Below are 16,648 nucleotides of genomic sequence, written 5' to 3'. Positions count from 1 at the left end.
CCAAATCAAACACCAAAAGAGACAGGCTGTTCACCTTGGCATCAAGGGGATCCCAGATGAACCACCAAAGCACTTGACCGAGAAACATTGAGGTAGGAACGTTGGCAGGGTCAAGTGGAGGAAGCATCCCGGACTGGGCATCTGGATTTAGTCACATACACGTTGTGCTATTTTGGGCAACCACTTAGAACTTCTGTCTCCTCAGTGTAGATGGGCATAATGAGCCTGTTCCTTTATTCTCTGTCTGCATGGAGTACTGTGTGAATCTTGAAGGAATTCCTCGAACCCTCTGTTCTCACCCTTCCTTGGCCCCTCCCTGGTTTCTGAGTGCATCCTCTCTGAATCAAACTTTGATAGATCTACAGGCTAGTTGGACTTGATGCCACTTTGCAGGCCACGATACAATATAGTGGTGCTGTGGACTTAATGATGCGCTACATAATTTCTAGTTCATCTACTAGAATTCTTCCCAGGACCAGAACATTAGGAGTTACATGGGGGAAGGGAAGATGGCCTTGGGGACGCCAGCCTTAATCCTGCTGGGGACCTTCAGAAAGGCGTTCATTTAGACTCTCCTGGCACTTTGGCACTTGGCTTTCAACTTCAGCTCAGGTTGGGCTCATGCCTTGCATCCCAGGCTCTCCAATTACATCACGTTGGAGCTCTCCACCCAGTTGGAACTGTAAATCCAGACCTCACTCCTGTTCCATTCCTTGGCAGATCCTAACGCCCTGGGAAGATGGCTGAGTAATATTAGCTTGCATCTATTGGGTTCTTACCAAGAGCTTTCTGTGTATTACCTCACATAATCTCATGAGGCCCCAGGAGACTGATTTTAGTATCTCCATCTACAGATGAGGAGACTGTGGAAGAGAGGCTTGCACAACCCTGCCCAAGGCCACAGCTGGGATTGGGAGCTGGGCCCGAGCCAGCAAATGTTCACTATCTAGGGTCAGCTGGAAGCATTGTAGCCCTGTTGGGCTCAATAGTCTTGGTCCTAAGTGCTCAGTGTGGTGACGAAAGCACAACACAGCCACAGAATGATGTAAACAGATGAGCAGGGCTGTGGGCCAGCCAAGCTTTATTGATCAACCCAGAAATTTGAATGCCACAGGATTCTCGTGTGTTACAGCATGCTTATTACTATGACCCATTAAAAACTGTCAAAGTAACTCTTAGCTCGGAGAGCACAACACACAAGCAAACAAACCAATAGTGGGTGGACAGATTGGGTCCAGTTTGCCGACCGGTGACACAGCTCATTTCTAAAGCTAAACCCATCTCCACCACAGCACCCTGCCTTCTCAATGGTGTCATTTCCAGTCCTGGTTACAGGTGAGGAGACAGGGGTCACACAGAGTAGTAAGAAGGCAGCGATCTGAGCCCTGGCATTCAAAGTCTGGTGCCTGGACTTCAGCTCTAAGCTACGGGACGAGAGGAGTTAGCCTTGCTCTGCCTACTTCACGGGATAAACATGAAGTTCGTAGGAGATTCGTAGTATGTGTTGTCGATGAAAGCATGAAAGGATTTATAAAGTGTATAATGTTAGCCACTTTTACCACAACATGAGGCCAACTTCTGTAAACAAGCCTCCCAGTGGAACGTATGTTCATGTCTTTTCTGCATCTAACCAGCATTTATGTAGTGTCTGGGTTGGGCCTAGCATCCTGGACACTGCTGTGGAGATGACAAGTCCGAGCACTAGGGCTCCTAGGGAAAGACAGATACCCCCGCAGATGACAACAATCGGAGGGGCTCACTGCCACCAGACATGTGCTGCGGATGATGGAACCACAGCCAAGTCATAGAGCATCCAGGAAGGTACATTAGAGGATGCAGTGCATGCTGGGGGTTTTCAAGAAGAGTGAGAAGAGTCTTTGAGGCAGAAGGAACAACATGTGCAAAGGCACTGCGGTATGCAAGTAAGTAACTGCAGCTCATGGGGCTCGGAGTGCCGGGTGGGACTGAGGTTGAGGGAAGGCTTGAGGAGGAGCTGATAGTCTACCTGGATAGTGGACCTGGATTTGGTCCACTAGAACTGGTTCTCCATTTGGGATCTTTAGAGGTGGACTAGGAAGGGCATCAAGTCCTAGGGTAAAATGATCATGTGGCCCCTTGCCAGGGTAGTAATTTTAAGATTTCTTAGGGAAAAAAGCCACGGTATCAAAGCACAGACAAGTAATATCTCGAGTATAATGAAAAACCCACATTAAAGTGTAAGAAAAAGCTTGAGATTTCGAAGAAACTATAGGAACTGCTTAGACCTCCACCCCACCCCTCCACAGCTTTTCTGTTCTGGGGGGCGAGATGGAAGGTTTTCAGAGGCAAGCAGAGGGATGGGGAGACCTTTAAAGTGGCTAGAAGGCCAGCGACATAATGGCTCTTAGTTTTGTGGGATTGTAACGCCAGTGATGGCCTGGAGGGACAGATGGGAAGAAAGATGTTAGATGTCTGGAGATGAGTTAGAAGGCGATTGCATTCACGTAGGGAAAGAAGAGGAGGCAGTGCACAGCCCATGCAGGGGGAGCTGGCTTCTTTCGTCACACCAGAAGCAGGGGGGAGAGAAAGGAGGCCTTGCTGTGGAGTCAAACGACCAAAATCTGAAGACCTGCTTTAGACTCACCAAGTGACCTGGGGCCAGTCTCAGGTTCACGTTTCTCATCTTCCCAAAGAGAACTACACCCTTGCTGCCTCCCTGCAAGGGTGAGCGTGGGATCGTCTAAGACAACATGGATGGTGATGAGACCTCTCTGTAACGGGGTTGCATCTCGCTGGGGGATTTCCAGGGGACAGAAGACCAGAGCTCTTTCTGCTTGGTGACCTTTCCAAGACGAGGCAATTGTTATTTTTTCTCTCTCTCTCCCCTGCTCCGGTGGTTGGAACTGCGGATCAATTGCAACAGGGCCCAACCGCCACCACAGAAGGTAGTCATACATGATCAGCAAAATGGTCCAAATGATGTCATCCATCAAGATGGACATTGCAATTTGCCAACTATTTTCTCATAAATCAAACGGAGGTCCCTCAAGGAAGCGGGGCAGGGCGCGAGGAGCCAGCGAGGCCCTGGCTATCGGCAGAGCAGGCCCAGGGAAGCCCAGGGACCACTCCCTGAAGGATACAGTCATTATTTTCACTCGATGGGAAATAAAGAGGCCCACGATGGGCGGGGGGGGGGCTGCAGAGTGTCTACCACACTTCATTACTGCTCCCCAGGCAAGGGACACAACATGTGCTTTTCATTGGGAAGCCAATAATTTTGAATCGTGGGACAGGTGAAAACTTAAATGACATTCGCAAACCGTGATTTATTTCTCTGCTTAACTCCGGAACATGCTGTGGCCTCAACTCTATGCGTTTCCATAGATTAGTGGTCAATGTCAAGTATTTCCAATGACATAGTCAAGCGTTTCCTGTCCCTATCAGTTAATTAAATATTTTCAGTCCTAATCTCTTGTTATTGAAACGGTTTCCCTTCTTTCAGTTAGGTATTTGGAAAACAACGATATGTAGTATGTGCTTTATTGGAAAAAAATAACAAAAATAAAAAAAAATAAAGAAATGATCTCCCCGTTTCCCCCCCACCACTACCCTCGCAAGCTATTTTACTTGCTGGAAATCTCATTAAAAGTTATTTATGAGCTGTTAGGGATCCCATAAGGATTACACCTAATTCAGTCTGTAAAGCTTTTGAGTGTGTGTGTGTGTGTGTGTGTGTGAAGGACCTCCTTCCCATTCTTTGACTTTTGTTTGCACCCAAATAAATGCCGGTCCTTACCTTTACTGATATCCCTCACAGCTCCCTGGCAAAGTTGGCCTCATGTCATCTTGACATGAGCAGAGAGTCAAACTGTGGCCATTCACAAGTTACTGTTTTTGTTAGTATGTATGTTATAATGAAAATGGCAGAACTGCAGGCGTCCTTTGCCTTTCTGGAATTTGTCAACTCTACACCTCCCCATGTAGTCAATCGTAGATAGCTAGAAGATTAACTAGCTAGATGATGAGCTAGGTGAGGCTATGGATAGATAGATTCAAAAACTCAAACTCACTGCTGCTGAGTTGATGTCGACTCACAGTGACCCTCTAAGACAGGGTAGAACTGCCCCTGTGACTTTCCAAGACTGTAACTCTTTATGGGAGTAGAAAGCCCGTCTTTCTCTTGCAGAATGACTGGCGGTTTTGAACTACTGGCCTCTTGGATCGCAGCCTAAAGTGTAACCACTGTAGCATCAGGGATAGATAGATAGATAGATAGATAGATAGATAGATAGATAGGTAGATAGATAGATAGATGATAGATAGATAGATGATAGATAGATAGATAGACAGACAGACAGACAGACAGACAGATAGATAGATAGATAGATTGTAACTGCTGTTCATTCTGTTCTTTCCAATGATGACAGATGGACAACAGTGTGAAATGTTGCCTGGTCATCTTCATGGTGGCATGCATGTTTGAGTCTATCCTTGCCAATACTGTGCCCACCCTTCTCTCACTGGACGGCTTTCCCCAAACAGGATGTCCTCCCGTAGCAACTGATTCCTCCTGATGATGTGTCTGAAACAGTAAGTCCGATATTGCTATTTTATGATCTGTAAGGTTTTCATTGGTTCGCTTCTGGAATAGATCCAGAGGCTATTTTCTTAGTCTATCTCGGGCCGGCTGAAGCTCCGCTGAAATTTGTCCACCTGGACAGCAGCTAACTAGCTGCTAGACACCAACGGACCCAAGGGTGCGAAATTCTCATGGCACCGCTTCCAGCATCAGACCCAAACGCAATCCCCACCCTCGATACAAGCTGGCAGGTAATTAATCTCATTGAAATCACTCATCTCGGTGAAATTCAATTTTCTCATTTCAGAGGGAATGGGCAAAGAAGAGCCTGACTTTTATCAAGACGAGTAATTTCACAGCGCCTTTAAAAGACATATATGCCCATTATTTTGCTATTGTTCAGAGTTTGTCCACGAGCATTGAAATCCTGATTTAATGAAGGTTGAACCACTGATGTAGGCACCCTTTGTCCTTCTAGCCTCTTTAATAAAATATCCCAAGTGGAGATGGATTTAATTTCATAGGACTCTTCCTAGTGTTTATATTTCTAAGATACAAGGAAGAAAGCATTCCCTCAAGTAGCTGGATGTTTATATGGGACTATTGCAGTTACAACATTGGCAATACCATCACTATAATAGCGATCAGAGTCATTTACTCACGCAAGTGGTCGATATTCCTATTATTTTGTAATTTTATGTATCCTTAAGTCTATAGATAGATTTGGGAGGAAGATCAACCCCAAGGAGCAGTTCTACTCAGTCCTGTTGGGTCAAGATGGGTTGGAATCAACACTAAGTGGGTTTTGTTGTTGTTGTCTGGTAAATAGCTTCTGTCTAATCAACCCTTGACCCCGGGTGACATATATGAGAGTGGTCTTTCTAACTTTATACCAAGAACCTGCACCCACAGTTCAGTCGTTTTTTACCAAGGGCTTTCCCTACACCAGTCATTTGTCCTGTGGAAACACAGTTGCTAGGTGCTATCGCTTGGGTTGGAACTCACAGCGACCCTAAGTGTGGCAGAGCGAACACTGCCCAGCCTGCACCGCCCTCCCCCTCCCCCCTTGCTTAGGTGGAGCCCCTTGTGGCAGCCACTGTGGCAGCTCGTTGGGGGTCTTCCCCTTTGTGTCTTGCCCTCTCATTTCACAATCCTGACGTCCTTTTCCAGTCTGTCCTGATGATGTGTCCGAATCCCTCCACCTGAAGTTTCACCCTTCTCGCAGCTCAGGAGCATCCTAGCCGTGCTCCTACAGCACAGATTGTCTTCGTTCTGGAAGCCCGGGAAAATAGTCAAGGTTCTGTGCCAACACCACCCCCAACTGCATTCATTCTTCTTCAGTCCTCCTTACTTGCCATCCAGCTTTCCGATGTGCATGAAGCTGGTGACAATACCACGCGTCTCGCCATGCTGATCTGGGAGATGCTTAAGGACAAGGGGCGCTTTTAGAGGAAAACATAATCTTTGGAAAATCGAGAAATGATCAATAGGCCAACCTGGGGGCCTTCATCTACTTGCCTTCCAAGAAAAAGCTGTCTGCTTTGTTGCCTGCCACGACAGATTCCTCTCCCCACCCTGCTCCATGGGCTTTGTTATAAACGTTTATAAACAGAGTTATATGTGCTCATAAAGGCTACTTGCATTCAGGGCCTTGCCGATGGGCTCGACTTATCTGCATAGATCCAAATTCACTGGTCCAAGCACAATCTTAAGTTAGTCAACCTGTGTGTGTGTGTGTGTCCGTGTAGGAAGTTGGGCCAACTTTAATAATATTAACAACAGTGGACCTTCAGGGAAAGCACGCTCTGAGCAAAACCTTGTGCTAAATTCTATCTGGTTTATTTGGCCAAATAACCCAAGTATTGACTCAATGGAGCTAGTAGGAAGTGTTATCTCGATTTTGTGGATTAGAAAATTCAAGGTCCACAGGTTGAGTGAGACCCACGTGGTGGTTGGATTCCACATGGGTGAAGCTACATTGTGTTGCCTGCTAGTTTGTACCTGGGGGCTACTGGGGAAGAAAGGGCATGTGGATGCCAATAGAGAGATGAAGATGGGTTAAGGCAAATGCATCTCTTGGCTTGACTGGTCCAGTGACTCCGGGGGTTGAAGCAACCCCCAGGTGCCTCTTAGAGATGTAGTTCACAGTAACCACTCCCCCAGCATGGCTCCTGGCTGGGGGTTACTGCTAGGCCGGGGACGTCCATCTGGAGCAGAACAGGCTCTCCCGTGAAGCCCAGCTTTGCTCTTTCAGTCAAGCAATAGGAAAGCAGGGAAGGGAAGGAAACAGTCAAAGTCCCAGCATATGAGTAGCATTTGCAATGTAATCTAAGTGCTCTGAGCCAAGTTACTGTGCACGCTCTGGGGAGAATTACAAATAAATGACGAAACGTTTTGAAACATGGCTTATACCTAATTAATCACGGAACTTAAAGAACAAAGAATGCGTTTCTTCAAAGTTTTCTCTGTTAAATGAAGGTGGGGGAGGGGGATTCACCAGGCCCTGTAATGGATACACGATGCACTTCGTTTGGGGGAAAGAATCTCTTAATCTTCCCTGGCCTCCTGCAACCTCAGAATCCTTACATCTCTAATACTTTACACGGAGCATTTTCATATTAAAGGAGCCGAGAGTTTCCCGATCATGGGATATTCCTCAGCTTTTTGTCTCTTGATCCCTCGGTCCACACGGGCTGGCCTTGCATTTATCTGATCACCAAGCATTTTCTTAAGCACCCGTGATGGGGTGCCCTGGGAGTCCCGTGTCTTTTTTCATGGACTGCCACCACCCAGGGACATCTGTGTACATGTTCTGCTTTGAAGGCAAAGTTCTGATGACCAGCATATCGGAGTTATTCTACTTTTATTTAGCCTCTGGAGATGTGATTTCCTTGTTTGTCACTTGGAGGTGATCATAGACACCTCATTGATTTATCTGAATATTAAATAAAATGTGCCTGGTGCAAACACCCTAGGCTGCTAACTGAAGGACTTGAGTTTGAGCTCACTAGAGGTACCTTGGAAGAGAGGCCTGGTGATCTACTTCTGGAAAAATCAGACTTTGGGGACTCTTGGAGCTCAGTCCTACACATACACTTTGATTTGAAAACCAGTTGCTATCAAGTTGTCTCCAACTCATGGCTCCACCATGTGTGACATTTTAGAACTGTGTCTCCTTGAGGAGGTGGTGTAATATGTTATGCATAGAACTGCTAACCAGAAGGCCAGTAGTTTGAATCCACCAGCAGCTCCACAGGAGAAAGAGGAGGCTATCTACTCCCATAAAGGTTTAAAGTGTCAGAAACCCCCCCAAAAGGTATAGTTTGATTCTGTCTCTAGGGTTGCTAGGAGCCAGAATTGACTTGATGGAAGTGAGTTTTTTGGTTATTGTTGTTGTTTTGTTTGGTGCCTGATAGGGTCTTCAGTGAGTGGATGTTTTTGTTTTTGTTTTTAAGTAGATGATCATATTTCTTCAGAGGTGCCTCTGTTGGGACTCAAACCTCCAATCTTCCCATTAGCAGCCAAATGCATTAACCATGTGCCCCCCTCATTAGGAACCTGGTCCACTTCAGCTAGAAGAGCTGAAAGACGAGAATCTTTCATCCTCTACTGCGGCTGTGAACTTGCCTTGTCCTTTGGAGGTCTATAGTGGTCACCTGGATACTGCGTTTTCTTCCCCCACCGACTCCCCACCCAAACCCCGTGCTTAGCTGTTTGTAAATCAGCTGAGTCACCACTCCTCTGTGCCTGTGAACCAGACACCTGAGGTGAGGGAGAAAGAGATCCAAACAGTTGAACAACTTTGGCTTTGCATCCAGCCTGGCAACTCTGCCTTGTTTACGAGTGGTGCTGATTATCCTCGGTTCTCGTTCCCTCAGCTCATGCCTTCCAAAATTAAATGCACATGCCTCCTATGGTGTGGACTGAAATCATGGTGCCCATTTCACCCATTGCCCTTATGCCCATGATGCCAACAGGTGCCATCTTCAGCCTGTCCTGGCCTTGAAGAATGGGAAGCCAGCTATGACCATCTGCCTTGGGTCCCTCTGGGCCTTCTCTCTAGGGGTTTGGTAGCTAGCCAAAGAATGAGGAGAAGACATTTCTGTGCGCTGGGTCAACATCATCTTCTTTTCCTTCAACCAAGAAGGGTGCAGGTCGCTCTCTGGGCATCTAACTGGAAACAGCTTCCCTGGCAACAGACCCACATAGAACTAGTTTCTTTTTGACCTCACCCGGAGTAGCCTGCAGAACACGAGTCTGGCTAACACTTGGCCAACACGCTTCTTTTCTGTGGACTTTCAAAAGAAATCAGCCATTGGACATCCCGGGTCATAAAAGCACCTTGAACTCCTGCAGGCCTTGGTCAGCGATCCTGTGCATAAAATATGAAATGGCGAATTAAATGCAACTTGATGGTGCATGTTATGCCTTAATGAAAACAAAGGCTCAGGAACACGATTTACAAATGTGTTACCCAATAAAGTGTCAGCCAGGGAGTGCATAAAGCTGCCAGAAGGCTTAGCTGTTGCAGGGAACAGGAGGGGGGCAAGATCCCTTATCTCAGGCCTGGGAGGCTTTTGTTTCCAAACACATGGAAGTTTCAAACGCACTTGAGTTTTGGCACACCAAAAATGCCTTGTGGTAAGGATGGGGAAAAAAATTAGAAAGCTCCAAACATACAACTACTACCAAAGAAAAAAGAACTTAGGCAAAGTGGGGGTGTTGGGAGGGGGAGAGGAAGCCAAAGAGATGGCAAGAAATGAAAAGGGCCTGCCATGGGGGGGTGGGGGGGTGGCTGTGTGTTCCTAGCGGCCATGGGAAGTGATGGCCCAAAGGAAGGAGCTGCTGGCTCTCCCAATGGCAGCTGATAGACACGAGCAATTGAACGGTTCATACCCTCTCTGTTGTCCCTGTCACGAGATTTGTAGGTCGTTCTCCGCCAGCCACTGGGGTTAAAGGGCATAGGTCGAGACCTGCTGATTTACCCAAGTACGATCAACTCACACAAATTATAGGCATAAGAGAGTCCTGACAACTTCAATATGATGCGCAAGGAGAGCAATTATTTGTGACATGTGAAACCAGTGTGAGACCATAATTCTGTCACTGCGTGACAAGGCACTATTAGCCGGGGCAGGCAGCGGCTTGCACTAGGAGCAGCTGGAGAAGAGGCAGGGAGGAGAGAGGGCTGCGCCCTAGAAGGAAGGCTTTCTCTGCTGGCAGTCAGGGGCCACAGCCCCCTCAGTGGAATGGGGACCCGTTTGGAAGCGGAGTCCCTCGATTGCCGCTTGGTCCCAAGAAGAATCGAGGGAAGCTGCGTACCGCCAAGGTGTTTTGTCTTTGAAATTGGACATGGTGCTTTTTCATGAAGGGAACCAGGGCTTTGTTTCCAGGGGGCTCCCTGAGATGGGGACAGGGGTGGGGTGGGCGGGAGGTGAGGATGAGTTTGAAGGACAGAGCTTGTTTCCTGCTGGCCCTCTGCCCTCTCCTCTCTCACACCTTCATGTCCTGTCTGGACCTTGCAGTTTGGCTGCTGCGTGAAGACGGTGGGGGGCAGTTGTCCTGTCTCTTAGGCTCCAGAGATTCCCCTGCCTGCATCAGAGTGGGCTCTGGAGCGCTCAGATGAAGGGGGTGTGGGGGCAGGTGCCCAGCCAGGTGGTCTGAAAGGAAAGGGACAGGCTGACGAGTGGTCACAGGCAAATCTTTCTGTGAGGCGGGAAGCCGGACTGTGGTGCCCCGTCTCTTGCAGAAAGGACCGTTTCTACACGTTTCTGGATTTTGTTGAGTTCAGACATGGTGTGGACTACTGGGGGCGTTGACCTAGTCAACCTGACCTCACAGTCATTCAACTGGTCCAATGTTTCCCAAAGTGGGCACTACCGCCCCCTGGGGGCACTGGAAGGATCCAGGCAGAAGCAGGCGCCTCCCCTTCATCCCAGATGATAGGCTAGCATACAAAAGTTTTTAATGGCCAGGGGAGCATGGAGTGATTTTCTGAAAAAGGGACTGTAGGGCATATCAGCTTGGAAACTTATGATCAGTGAATATGAAAGAAGCAGAAGTTTAAGGCCTTGGCTCCAAGGTCCCCAAATGCCAGACCCTCCATATTCTATTGGCAAGCACGTTGCGAGGTCAGCCCAGATTTGAGGACAGGACATAGAAGCCTGTTTCTGGGGCGATGGGCGGCATGTCCGTGCAGGGGCAAGGTAGCTGTATTTGCCCTCTCTCTCCCTCTCTCTCTCCTACAATATTTTTGGCCTTGTTTCCTAGCTGAGAAGACGGAGCCTGAGAATGATCGAGAGGTGTGTCCCAGAGGACTGAGGGAGCAAGTGGGAGAACCTGACGTCAGCTGAGACCCCTCTAGGTCCGAGGCCACCATTTTTGGCCCACTAGGGACTCTCCCTAGGCGCCCCTCTCGAAGCTCAGGTGATGGCTCTCTCTCCACCTTTCACTTTCTCAGCAGAGCTCAGCGCTGAGAGTCGGGGAACAGGCGAGCACAGATTTAAAACTTCACCCTGCTTCTGCCACTCATGAACTGTGCGGCCTTGAAGATCTATCTCAGTCATTCCAACTCTTCTCCATCTGTGAAATAGAACAACAATAGTATCTACTGCATGGGGTTATTGAGGGTCTTTACGGAGGCACTACTGCTAAAAGGCTCAGCACAAGGCATGGCCCACAGTCCCCCTTCCAAGGATGACAGGTATTTCTTAAGGTGCCAGCAAATCTCCAGCTGATCCCCCCAAAGGGGCCTTTGCAGCTTTGTCTCCTCAGCGGACTTGGAATGCCCAAATCTTAACAGCACACCCGTCATCGATGCTAATGCAGAGATAAGTTCTATCATCAGCAAAGACTGCTTCCGGGAACTGGTTTGACCTCGAACATGCTCCTCACAGCGCCTCCCTGCAGAATCCAACCAGGCTCCATGGCTTCCTGCTTCTGTAGGGAGGGGCAAGCCGACTTGTGGGCAGGTCTGAAGCCAGGATTGAAGGCGGGCACGGGAGGAAACTGTCAACCTAGAGCCAAGAAGGAAAAACAAAAGGGAGCCAACGAGCATCCCCCAGGGTCTTCGCGCCTCATCCTCGACTCTCTGGGTTGTCAGAACTCCCACTAGTCGAGGTGACACACCAACACAAACTGCTGAAGCTTGACACAAAGGGCACTCCCCCCACCCACACAGCGCTGTCGGCCATCGTGTTCTTGGAATGGCTCAGCTGGGCTGCTCCAGCTGTCCCCACTTTTTCCTCTCGTCCTTCACCTCAAGGCAAGCATCTCTTTCCTTTCCTCACATTGTGGGCAGTCTTCGGGACTCGCTTCGTGCAGAGGGGTAACTCTCGCTGACATCCGGGCCCAGGTGGTCAGCATCTCTTTCCCGTCTATAAGGATGCCCGGTCTAGGCTAGAGTAGCAAATGAGTGCCGAGCCTGGGCAACCTTGGACTTGCTTCCAGGTCCATGACTCAAAGGGTGGGCCCCATCTCCTGCTGGTTCCTATAAAACAATTCCCAGCAAGGGTGATGACGGGCTCAGGTTGAACTACATGTGCCACTTGACCGATGAGGGAGATGCGGAGAGTGAGCCGGATGATTGGCAGGCAGGCGTCGGGGCCCATCAGGGGTCCAGGGGCAGGAATTCTGTGTTTACTTAGCTTAGAGATGGGGGAGGGGGGTGCACAATTCTCTAGAGGCAGACACTGAGCTTTGCTGAGATGTCACAACTTTGGGGAAGTCACTTTTGTCGATGTGAACCCGGCCCCCGTGGTTGCCCCCTTGTGGCGAGGGCTGAGGGGCACTTTGCTGCTGCTTAGTCCTTGGTGCCCCCGCTTACGGTGTTTATTTGTGGGTGTTGACTTTCCTACTATTAAGGAAATACTCAAAATAAGAATATAACCATTCACCAAAGGCCCAGTTTCTAATTTAACACCCAAACGTCACAACATTTATTTCACAGCTCCTGGATTAACCAAAATTAGTAGGTTTGAGGGATGGGGGTGGGGGTGAGGGTAAGATCGCATTTCTTGTATTTGTTCCCAAACGTTTCCATTGTATACAAAAGTGAGACAGTGTTCCTTTGGGGAAGAAGAAGTTTCTACTTTGGGTTCAAACCAAACCAAATAATATTTAAAGAAACATTAAATAAATTATTTTTCATGTTGGTCAACGTTTTGGGGGAATATAGCTTAGATAAACACATTTTTAAGGTCAGCTACTCTAAGGGTTGGGTTTATAAAAACAACCTCTGAGGAGCTTTAATAAATCTTTTAAAAAGAAAAAACGTCAAGCACTTGTTTTCATTACTGAATCATTTGCTATTGCTGAATAATGGTCATTCAAGAGGTAAGGGTAACCAGGAGGCTCTGATAGGCACGCTAGGAAGCTCGCCTATTATGAAAACCCTCTGTTGATGGCCAGTGCTGCCGGCCGTGCTTGGATTTCTGTGACAGTGAGGCCATCCATCAGTTACATTTTAAATCAGGTCAATGGACATTGCTGGATGACTTGGGTCATAAAATTGTCCCATGAAGACAAATTCATTCTTACTCGACAGTGTGGTTTTAGGATAGATAGAGTAGAATTAGGATAGATATAAGTCCAAAACAATGAGTTTCTATGCCCTCAAAATAAACAAGATGAGCAGATGCGTTAAGTGTATTTAACTCACCTCTTGGGCCTCCCATCTCTTCTGACAGCAGCTGACAGCCACTTGGGGACCCACTTTGGGTGTCACACTACCGCTTGTCTGTCAGGTTGCCTTCCTGGGGTGGCGGGGCGGTGGTGCTGTGATTCTAGAAGCGGTGCCACCAGAATTCCAAGTCCCAACACTAACGGCCATGGTAGACAGGTTTCATGAGATCTCCCAGACTCAGACAAATAGGAGGAAAGATCGAGTGATGCACTTCTTAAAATATAGGCTAGTAGAACCCTATCTGATACAGTGCAGACGATGAGCCTCTCTGGCTGGAAGGCACTCAATATTCAACTGAGGAGGAGCTGCCGATTCAATGTAGAGTTGGCGTGAATGATACGGATGGACTAACACGTATTGGACTTTTATTTGCTCATGTGGCATGGCTCAAACAAGAAGAAGCAGCCGCAAGCATCCATTAATTATCAGAATATGGAATGTAAGATGCATCCATTTGTTGGAACCTCTCAATTGGTCTTCCATTAATTTCTTAATCCTTGTTTTGTCCTTCAGTATTTATTCCTTCCAAGCTCTTGAATGGTTGAATGTTGACCACAGTTTTTGGTACGGTTATTTCTTGTCTTCCATCCGCCTTTGATGCTTCAATTGATGTCTTTACTTCATCCTTTCTTCCATTCACTTTAAGCTCCTCTCTGTCCAAGATCAAGGTTCAGAATCTGTGTTGACATCCAGTTTGGGGTTTGCCTTCTTTGCTATCTCTACCTTTTGCTTTCTTCTTGATATCATCGCAGTACCCAGCTCACCTGTGGTTCCCTGTGTCCCACGCATCCGTTCTTGAGATGATCTTTATATTCAGGCAGGATATACTCAAGGTCCTGCTTTGGCTCTTGCAGGCTTGCTTACATTTTCTTCAGCTTCAACTTGAATTTACACATGATGACTTGCTCCAGAATTGACCGCTGGCCTAATTCCGATGGTAGGCCATTTGATTGACTGATTCCAAATGGCCCAGAGTGGTTCATTTCAGCTCAGCAATGCCCAAGATATCTATCTTTATGCATTTCATTCCATTTTGGCATCTTCTAATGAGAACAGGCTCTCGGGGCTGACAGGGAAGCCAAAAAGGCTAAGCACGCATCTGAAAAGACGGCAAATGGCTGCTGCTCAGGCTTCCACTCACAAAGGCAAGCCCCAAAGAAAGATCGTGTAGCCTCTCATCGTTTCTGCTCCTGGACTTGGTGGACGATAATAAAGTTGGCAGAATAAAATATTCTATGACAAAAGAAGAAGGGAGGGAAGGAAGGAGGGAAGGAAGGCAGGAAGGAAGGAGGGGAGGGAGGGAGGAAGGAAGGAAGGAAGGAAGAGTTAAACACGTGTCATTTTGAGGGCAGTTGGGTCTAACCCAAGTCACGAAGTGTTTGGTCCCCTCATCTGCAGGCAAGCTCAGGACAGTGACTAAAGAGGCCCCGGGGAGGCATTTGAATGACGGTGTCGCTGAACAACGTACCGCCGAGGAATGAACAGAGCTGTCTTGAAGCACAACCAGCACGTTCCTTAGAAACTAGAGCGGTGAGACATCATTCCATATACTTTGACGTGTCAGTAGGAGGGAACAGTCCCTGGAATAGGACATCCTGCTTAGTGAAGTATGAGGCTGCTCAAAAGAAGACAACTCTTGAGGACAGGAGTCCATGGGATGACTGCAGCCGTGAGCACACACCTGAGCATTGCAAGAATGGCTCGGGACCAGGCAGTGCTTCGCCCTGTTGTGCGCAGGGCAACAATGAGTTGGAACTAACTCAACCGCCCCCGACCACCACTATTGCTTAATGGCATCTGAAATGGCAGTTCCAGAGGGTACAGGCCGAGGAAGAAAGGCCGGGTAACCACAAATAGAAGTGCCAAAAGAGAGCATCCAGAGGTGCACTAAAGACGAGAGATGGGATGAAAGAGAAGGGAAGGGGCCTCCAATGAGGAAGGGGTGTGGGGGGAGAGGAGGAGGAGAAGCAAGAAGAGATGGAGAAAATCCATGCCTCTGGGGGGAGGGTCTGGGGAGAAGCCAGGCTGAGACACTGCCCACCAGGGCTCTGCTTTCGCTCTGAGTATGTCCCGCTGTTGTTGTTGTGAACGGGTGTGCTGGTGACTCCAGGCCCATCTCTGGGTCCCTATGCTCTGTTGAGTTTTCACTGGCTGATTTTCAGGGTTCGATGACCAGGCCTTTCCTTCTAGTCCGTCTTAGACTGAAACTCTGCTGAAACTGGCTTGGCATCGTAGCCAAAGGTAAGGCTGGCGTGGAGTGCATCCACTGGGAATTGGATGTAGATCTTCAGCATGGAAGGTGAGAATTTCAGCATGGAACACCACTGCCCTCTCCTCCTTGTTACGCAGCATAATGCGTCTGACACCTTAGCGACTCAAAGTACTCCGAGGCAGATCAGGTCTTAAACTCTGCCAAGGGATGTCATCCCTGGCTGAAGCTATGAGTCTCCCTTGGGTGTTGAAAGGAGAACTGGGGCTCTGAAAAGAGCCCGGGGGTTCTGAGCCTGCTCTCTTCGGAGGATGGAACCTGCATCCGAATTTCATGGGCCTCAAAAAAAGAGAGAAGAAGATAGTTTCTGTTTATGAGTGGGAAGGAATGTCACTAAGGAGCTGAAGGAGTTGAGGTTATATTACCATAAAGTGCCTCCGGGCTTGAAAGTTCAGGGGAAAGAGAGCTCGCTAACCACATCTGGGGCTTGAGGTTTTATTGAACTGGTAATGAAAATAATCTTTGCAAAATATTTTGAAAATATTTGATAAACACAGAAGGAGGCTGCTGTCTAGATACATGAGTTCAGGAGGAGGCAAAATAAGACAGCCTTGAATTTTGAGTAGCAACCTGTTAGCAACCAGCCAATATTTGGATCAGACACAGAGCTGGCGGGGGTGGGGGTGGGGGTTAGAAATGCAGGTTTTGGAACAGAATCCATGTCCCAGCTCTGCTGAGTGTTTGTGGTATGAACTTGGACTAGTTAACTTCACTGGCCTCTGTATCTTCATCCATACCAGGAGGATGGATGCTCCTTCACAGGCTCACATGAGCACTGGACACCCAGTCTATTCCAATGCATGACAATCCTGGAGGCTACGGAAGATCCCTTGACTCTTTGTGAGACAACTGACGTGGAACATTAACACATATGAAGCAAGGAGAGACTGGGAAATGGCTGGCCCATTGGAATTTTCTTTCTCTTACTGGGCTCCAAACCCTTTTTTCAGGGAAGAGATAAGGATTTGAGACTGGTCTACAAATGAGCCTGAGCTAGCTTGTTGGAGGATGAGCAGCCACATGGAGGAGAACCGAGTGACCCTTGCTAAGTGCCTGTCCACTGCCCAGCATATGAGAGAGGCCATCCTCGGTCATCCAGCCACAGCCTGCCAATCATTGGACGACAAATGCAATACAG

The sequence above is a fragment of the Echinops telfairi genome, unplaced genomic scaffold (assembly GCF_000313985.2).
Source record: "Echinops telfairi isolate 266 unplaced genomic scaffold, ASM31398v2 ScPeMD7_70;HRSCAF=299, whole genome shotgun sequence".
In the NCBI taxonomy this organism is placed as follows: domain Eukaryota; kingdom Metazoa; phylum Chordata; class Mammalia; order Afrosoricida; family Tenrecidae; genus Echinops; species Echinops telfairi.
The sequence above is the reverse complement of the archived record's forward strand: the minus strand, read 5'-3'. Positions refer to the sequence as shown.